This window comes from Microcebus murinus, chromosome 7 (assembly GCF_040939455.1).
Source record: "Microcebus murinus isolate Inina chromosome 7, M.murinus_Inina_mat1.0, whole genome shotgun sequence".
Lineage (NCBI taxonomy): Eukaryota > Metazoa > Chordata > Mammalia > Primates > Cheirogaleidae > Microcebus > Microcebus murinus.
Window position 1 is genome coordinate 102,003,504 of NC_134110.1, and position 7,033 is coordinate 102,010,536.

Sequence of the window (7,033 nt, forward strand, 5' to 3'; positions counted from 1 at the left end):
AGGGAAGGTCTCTGGACACTAGCCCTGAAAGTTTGTGTTAAAATAAAACATGGCAGAGTCTCTTCTCAAGGCATTGCATGCTTCTGTGTGTGGGGAGCATGAAGCAGGTTCCCTGTGACAATGTAATCCATCATTTTTCTTTTTATTTTCCCAGTTCTGCAACATGGAACTAAAACCCCAACAGTAATCTAACAGACTTGCAATGACTAAAGGATCCTCTTTGATTTTCACTACTCAGCAACAAAAGCAACACATTCTGAGCATGTAAAGTAGTTCAGCGAATTGAACAGCTGAGTCGATGCTTTTCATAAAAAGCCACTCACAGCCAAAACCAGGGGAATCAATATCTTGACCCATATTAGCAACACAGTTGAGGATTATAAGGGCTCATTTAAATAACGGTGGGCACCAAAGTGCAATGCCTCACTTGATGGGGGTGAAGGGAGATTGACACTTATTTAAGACTTGAAATAAGTGCTGTTTGTCATCCTCATATGAAAAGAACCTTCATTGTAAAACATTCAAGGCTGAAATCTGGCCTGACATAAAGCAGTTAAACTGAAAACCAGAAAGGAGAAAGGAATCACTTCTGTCTGAGGTGGATAGAAGAATTCTATTTCACTGTTTTGTACATTCTGTGGCAATGTGCTGAGCACAGACAGCATATTCCATAAATCCACAACCTTGTCTGGAGTAAGAGCATTTCATCACTTTTCAAACTGCAGGGCTAAGTGTTTTCTGGTCTTAAAAGACATGGTGCCTCATTATAAATGAGTGTGGCAAGGCTGCCCCACGTATCTGGTTCTTGTTTATCAAGAGACCAGAGCAAAGCATTGTGCAATTTCTTTTTTTTTTTTTTTTTTGAGACAGAGTCTCACTTTGTTGCCCAGGCTAGAGTGAGTGCCGTGGCATCAGCCTAGCTCACAGCAACCTCAATCTCCTGGGCTCAAGGGATCCTTCTGTCTCAGCCTCCCAAGTAGCTGGGACTACAGGCATGAGCCACCATGCCCGGATAATTTTTTCTATATATATTAGTTGGCCAATTAGTTTCTTTCTATTTATAGTAGAGACGGGGTCTCGCTCTTGCTCAGGCTGGTTTTGAACTCCTGACCTCGAGCAATCCACCCACCTCGGCCTCCCAGAGAGCTAGGATTACAGGCGTGAAGCATTGTGCAATTTCATGAGCATTTGCAATACACTCAAAAAAGCCAAAAACCCCATGGAGATCTATGTTGATGTTCAGTTTACAGGCTCTTGAGGAGATGTGCAATTTTTATTTTTTTATTTTTTTATTTTTAAGGATGGGATCTCTCTATGATGCCCAGTATAGCCTCAAACTCCTGGACTCAAGCGATCCTCCCACCATCTCCCAAGTAATGTGCAATATTGAAATTTTCTGTCATGGCTACCTTCCTGAAGGATCTATAGAGGAAATCAGTTTGAGGAATAAAGAACCATTCTTGGAAGAACTTTGTGATGAACTGTGGGAAGAGGGAAGATGTGATATGCTGAGATATCCCTGCATAGTGAAATAAAACTCAAGGAAAAAAGCTCAAAGGCACAGCTTCTATTTCTGGTTCTATATGCAGTTCACTCAAGTACAAAAGACTTGTCAAATTATTAAGAGGAAATTACAAAGTAAGATGATTGTAAAGTATTTTGTGATTATGAAATTAGCTATAGAAAGTTCTAGAAGTTAGATAAAACAAAGCTATAAAATAGAATAGGTCTTTGCAAAATACACACTTTAATGTTCCATATAATTTGTTTTATATCCATTCTTAGGAGTGTAGGCACCATCTTAGACAATGATTTGGGAGCAAGCTCAAAGTATGTGGCCTTAAAAAGTACACAAAATGTGACAGGAAGAAGCTACTGCTTGCAGGATACACAGGTTGGTTAATGGAAGGTTAAAATACCTGCCTCTATCCAGTGCCTGTCCCTTGAGAGGGGTATGGAATGAAGGATAGCAGCCAAATTCCCCATAGTCTAGCAGTTGTCTTTGTCTCCAGAATTGGGTAAACATCCCCTCCTGGAGAGATCTTTGGACAACCTAAGAGTGGGCACCACTCTTCAGAAAGAGGCTACCCTTGGGGCCCTGGAATGTAGGAATGTGTTGTCTCCCAGCTAAGATCCTGCAGTGGCTCTGGGCACTCAGGTCAGAACTCAGTGCCAGAACATTTTTAAAGGGCCTCAACTGCTTCTGATGCTTTGTATCCAGGGAATCCATTGGGAACATTTGAGGGGAGAGTGGCTGTTATCGATATCAAGAGAAAAATGTCGTAGGGTGAAATAATGCTCACCATGGGGTAAATAGAATTTATTTGGGGATATGTTCAGAGACGGGTCAATAATAAGCACATAGGGAATTCAAAACCAAATATTCTATGCAATTTGGAATTCATTTGGACTACAGCCAAAGGAATATCTTTTGGTTTCCAGATTAGATGCAGTTCCCAGGTTATGATTAATGACTCATTCACATTTTTGCAAAAGCAAGAGTTACTCTTGACATGTCTGGAAAAAGTCCAGTTACAGCAATTTTATCTCTTCCACTTCCCTCTAGAGGTAAAAGTAGGTATGGTATTCCTTGCCATTTCTTTCTCTGCTCCTAGATAATCTCGAAGCCCTTGGAAACCTTCATGCTATTTCCAAGTTTTCCTACATAGGTCATATATAATAAACCTTTTCAGAGTGAAAATAACACAAATAATTAAAACCAAAGGTTATGTCATTAATATTATAACTAATCTTCACTTCTTTCCATTTATCAGCTGGATGCTGTCTGATTTTCTTCAATCAAAAGATCTTGTGTATCTTAATACTGCTGTTCCACATTATCTCAGGATAAAGATTCACCTAAGGATTCTTTCTCTTAAAGGTTGTGTTAAATAGAGAAGCCACCACCTAGATCCCTTCTTATAAATCTTCTTAGAATCTTTGAGGGCTCAGTAAATGGCTAATTCCTAGTTTCAACTTGATTTTAGAACACCTGCAAGGTCATTACAAAATTATTTAACTTGAATCATGGAAAGTGAAATCCAATCAATCTGGCCTCTCTGGTCTCATGCGGAGGAAGTTCACACAGCCAGAACCTGCCTCCCCATGTGACGGTGGGTGACCAGGTCCTACACTGTCTCAGTAGTGTGCACTATCCCACAACTCAACGGTCCCCAACCAGTTTCGTGGAAGACAATTTTTCCATGGGACACGGGGCCAAGGGGAGGGTGATGGTTTCAGTATGAGTCAAGCGCATTACAATTTACTGTGCTGTCAAACCTCTCTGCTAATGATAATCTGTATTTGCAGCCGCTCCCCAGCATCTGCATCATCGTCTCAGCTCCACCTCAGATCATCAGGCATTAGATTCTTATAAGGAGGCACAACCCAGATCCCTCGCATGCGTGGTTTACAGTAGGACTCATGCTCTTATGAGAATCTAACGCCTCTGCTGATCTGACAGGAGGCGGAGCTTCTGCGGTGATGCCAGCGATGAAGAGTGCCGCTAACATGGATGAAACTTTGCTGGCTCACCTGCCACTCACCTCCTGCTGTGCAGCCCCAGTTACTAACAGGCCACAGACCTGTCCGCAGCCTGGGGGTTGGGGACCACAGCCATATCTGTATACCATCCAGAATAATGGAACATTTCAGTGAACTATGAAGTTTAAAATTGCCTATTCTCTGCAAATTGTCCTATAAGAAACAAAAAAGTCCATTTTATTCTCCACTGGGACAGAGCAGGAGTGGCAGCAGACTACTCAGCCCCACCACCAACCTCAGCAATGGCTAACATCCAGGGAGAGCTTATGAGCCACGTGGTCTCAAGCTCTTTCTGTGAATTGCTTATTTATTCTTCTATTCCCCACCCCATTTTCCAATGAGGAAACTGAGGCATTGAGAGGTTAAATTATTTGCCCAAGGTCAGGCCATAAATTAATGACAGAGCCAGGATTTGAATCCAGAAAAAATAAGTAAAACATACCAAATGGAAAATAGCATCTAATAGACAATTGCTTACTTCAGTATTAGCTTTTAAAAATACCTGTTATTGGGAAATTACAGTTAAAATGATCAAATTCCTATTGCAAGCATACTTTAAGCAAGGATCTGTGGATCAACAGCCAGATCATAAGTGAACTTCAGTTTTATGTCAATGTAGGTAAGTGTGCATTTGTCTGTGGCTGAGGCCAAGAGCATTTATCGAACCTCCAAGGGATCCGAGACAACACTCCTCCGCGTCAATAATACGCTTCTACTAGGACCAATGGCCCACTCTCTGTACCTTTCCTTAGACTCTGAAGCAGGCCTAGCAATTGGCATAAGGCTAGGTTTAGTACTGCACCTACTTTGTGGTTCAGTAATTTCCCGATCTAGTGAACATGAAAAATCAGCTGAGATGTCAGTGAGCTAGCAACCGTGCCATGTCTACGCTGTCACATCAGCTGATCCAGCATTTTGCCGTACTTAAGGCCAAGGAAACCGTGCTAGGTTTTCAATTGTACCTACCCAATATTTTAATCCTGTTTCACTGGCTTTGCATTCAGTGAAACTTTCTAACACAGCAAGAGTTTGATCATCAATGTTCATTCTCATTCTTCCCTACTTCTACATGGTCATTATATTTTCATGGAAGTTTGGAGAGTCTGTATTAAGGGCATGATAACCAGGTGCCATTTGAAATAAAAATTCTCAGTAAGGATTTTAAAAACCATTTTTAATATGCTAAATGCCACTGTCAAAGACAGTTATTACAGTTGTTGGAGGTTAGGTTATACAAAAGCAGACACTGAGGCCGGGCATGGTGGCTCACACCTGTAATCCTGGAAGTTCAGAAGACCATGGCAGGAGGATCACTTAAGGCCAAGAGTTTGAGAACAGACTGGGCAACATAGTGAGACTCCATCTCTACAAAAAATAATTTTTAAAAAATTAGCCAGCTGTAGTGGTGGTGTGCACCTATAGTCCCAGCTACCTGGGAGAATGAGGCAGGAAGATTACTTAAGCCCAGGAGTTCAAGGCTGAAGTGAGCTATGACTGTGTCACTGCACTCCAGCCTTGGTGATAGAGAGAGACCCTGTCTCAGGGGATAAAAAGAGAGAGAGATGGAGTTTGGCATGCTGGCTATTTCCTAGAGATCAACATGTGTAGGCAGGAGAGAAAGGAAGTAGAAACAGGAAGGAGAAGCCAAACCGCAATGCAGGAACAGCAAAGCCCCAGCTAAGCCAGCCAGAAGGTCGGCAGCATGCCCGGCCCAGGAGAGTTGACTGGCTTCGGGAGGAAATGGCTGGACTTTTATACCCTGCCTCAGTCAGTCCTTGGATGACATCCCTTTGGGAGAGACAACCCTGCAGCTGAGGGGACCCCTTCAGGAGCTGGCGGCTGGAGACTGTGCTGATGACTGTGTATGAGTCCTTCCTCCAACTGTACTCTGGGTGGCACCTGCCCATGGCCACCCTAGTCCCTGCCTTGTACCAGTTGGATCCACTGCTTGCCGGCAGCCGGGGACGCAGCTCCCTGAGGACTGTGGAGGGCCTTTCTCCTTTGGGGGCACTTAGAAGAGGAAGCCAGCTGCACGGACTGCAGCCCCTGTCACTGCCGCCCCTCTCAGGCTGCAACTGCTATCACCCTCTTCCCTCTCCCCCTGCTCATTCTGGACTCCCCTCACCTTCAGCTGGCACCTCTGCTGCTCTCGGAGGCTTCCCCGGTGGCAGGAACACGACTCTCATCCCTGAGACGCCTGAGCCCTGGGCCCCGTGCACTTGTCAGGCCGCGGCTGCCGCACTGCCGGTTCACCTCAAAGCTGAGCAAGGCAGTACAGGGCCACCCAGCTGGTCACCTGGCTGCCGAAGTCTTCCTCTCTCTTCCTGTGTGACAGCAGCCCTCCCTCCTCTCTTGGCGATCGAGGTCAATGGCCTCTTGTTGCCTGCTGCCCCTTGGACACGAGGAATCTGAAGCATCCAGGAGGCAGCAGCAGCCTACGGTTCAATGGGACACTTGCTGTGTCCTCGGGGAGAAATAATTCATCTTCTAGGGCCAGGACCTCTGAGCTTCCGTAACCTAGATCGTGAACCGGAAGCACAGTCTTCCAAAGCGGGTCACTGGGAGTGGTGGTCAGCAGCTCAACCTCCTCCCACCCCCGTTCCCAGACCCATGGTTCTCCCTCTTGAGACGCAGGGCCGCGCTAGGGCTGCGGTGCTTCGCGCTGCGCCTGAGCAGGCACTTCCGCTGGCCCCGCCACCCTTCCGGCGCTCCGCCCTTCCGGCGCTCCGCCCTTCCGGCGCTCCGCCCTTCCGGCGCTCCGCCCTTCCGGCGCTCCGCCCTTCCGGCGCTCCGCCCTTCCGGCGCTCCGCCCTTCCGGCGCTCCGCCCTTCCGGCGCTCCGCCCTTCCGGCGCTCCGCCCTTCCGGCGCTCCGCCCTTCCGGCGCTCCGCCCTTCCGGCGCTCCGCCCTTCCGGCGCTCCGCCCTTCCGGCGCTCCGCCCTTCCGGCGCTCCGCCCTTCCGGCGCTCCGCCCTTCCGGCGCTCCGCCCTTCCGGCGCTCCGCCCTTCCGGCGCTCCGCCCTTCCGGCGCTCCGCCCTTCCGGCGCTCCGCCCTTCCGGCGCTCCGCCCTTCCGGCGCTCCGCCCTTCCGGCGCTCCGCCCTGGGCCGCTCGGAGAGCACCGCTGACGCCGCGGCGTCCCGAGTTGGTGGACAAACACTAACAGGTTCCGTTAAAGGAATCATTTTCCTCTTAATTCCTACTTCCTTCTACTTCTCAAATGGCTGGAAACCGCACCCAGTACCAGTGTACACCATCCCACTTCACCCGAAAATCTCTAACCTTGAAAGTCTTAATTCTTCCAAAACCAAAAACCGAGAGCTACTTGAATTTAATGAGTTGGCGAGAGTGGCAAGAAAAATCAAAAAGCTCTAATTCTGATCCCTGCTTTTTTCTGTTAGATCTTATTTTATATACCTTTATTATACACACACACACACACACACACAAAGTCAGTACTTTGAACTGCTTTGAAGAAAAATGCTGAATTTAG

The 7,033-nt window shown here is 47.0% G+C and overlaps 1 long non-coding RNA gene across 1 annotated transcript; it reads right to left on the minus strand.

The window, feature by feature from the left end:
- Positions 1-4,699: 4,699 nt before the first annotated feature.
- LOC142871877 (uncharacterized) lies at positions 4,700-6,252 on the minus strand. Its single transcript, XR_012920051.1, has 2 exons — positions 5,669-6,252; positions 4,700-4,908 (listed from the first exon to the last, which is right to left on the minus strand). It is a non-coding gene; the product is annotated as an uncharacterized LOC142871877 (long non-coding RNA).
- Between the last annotated feature and the right edge of the window lie 781 nt (positions 6,253-7,033).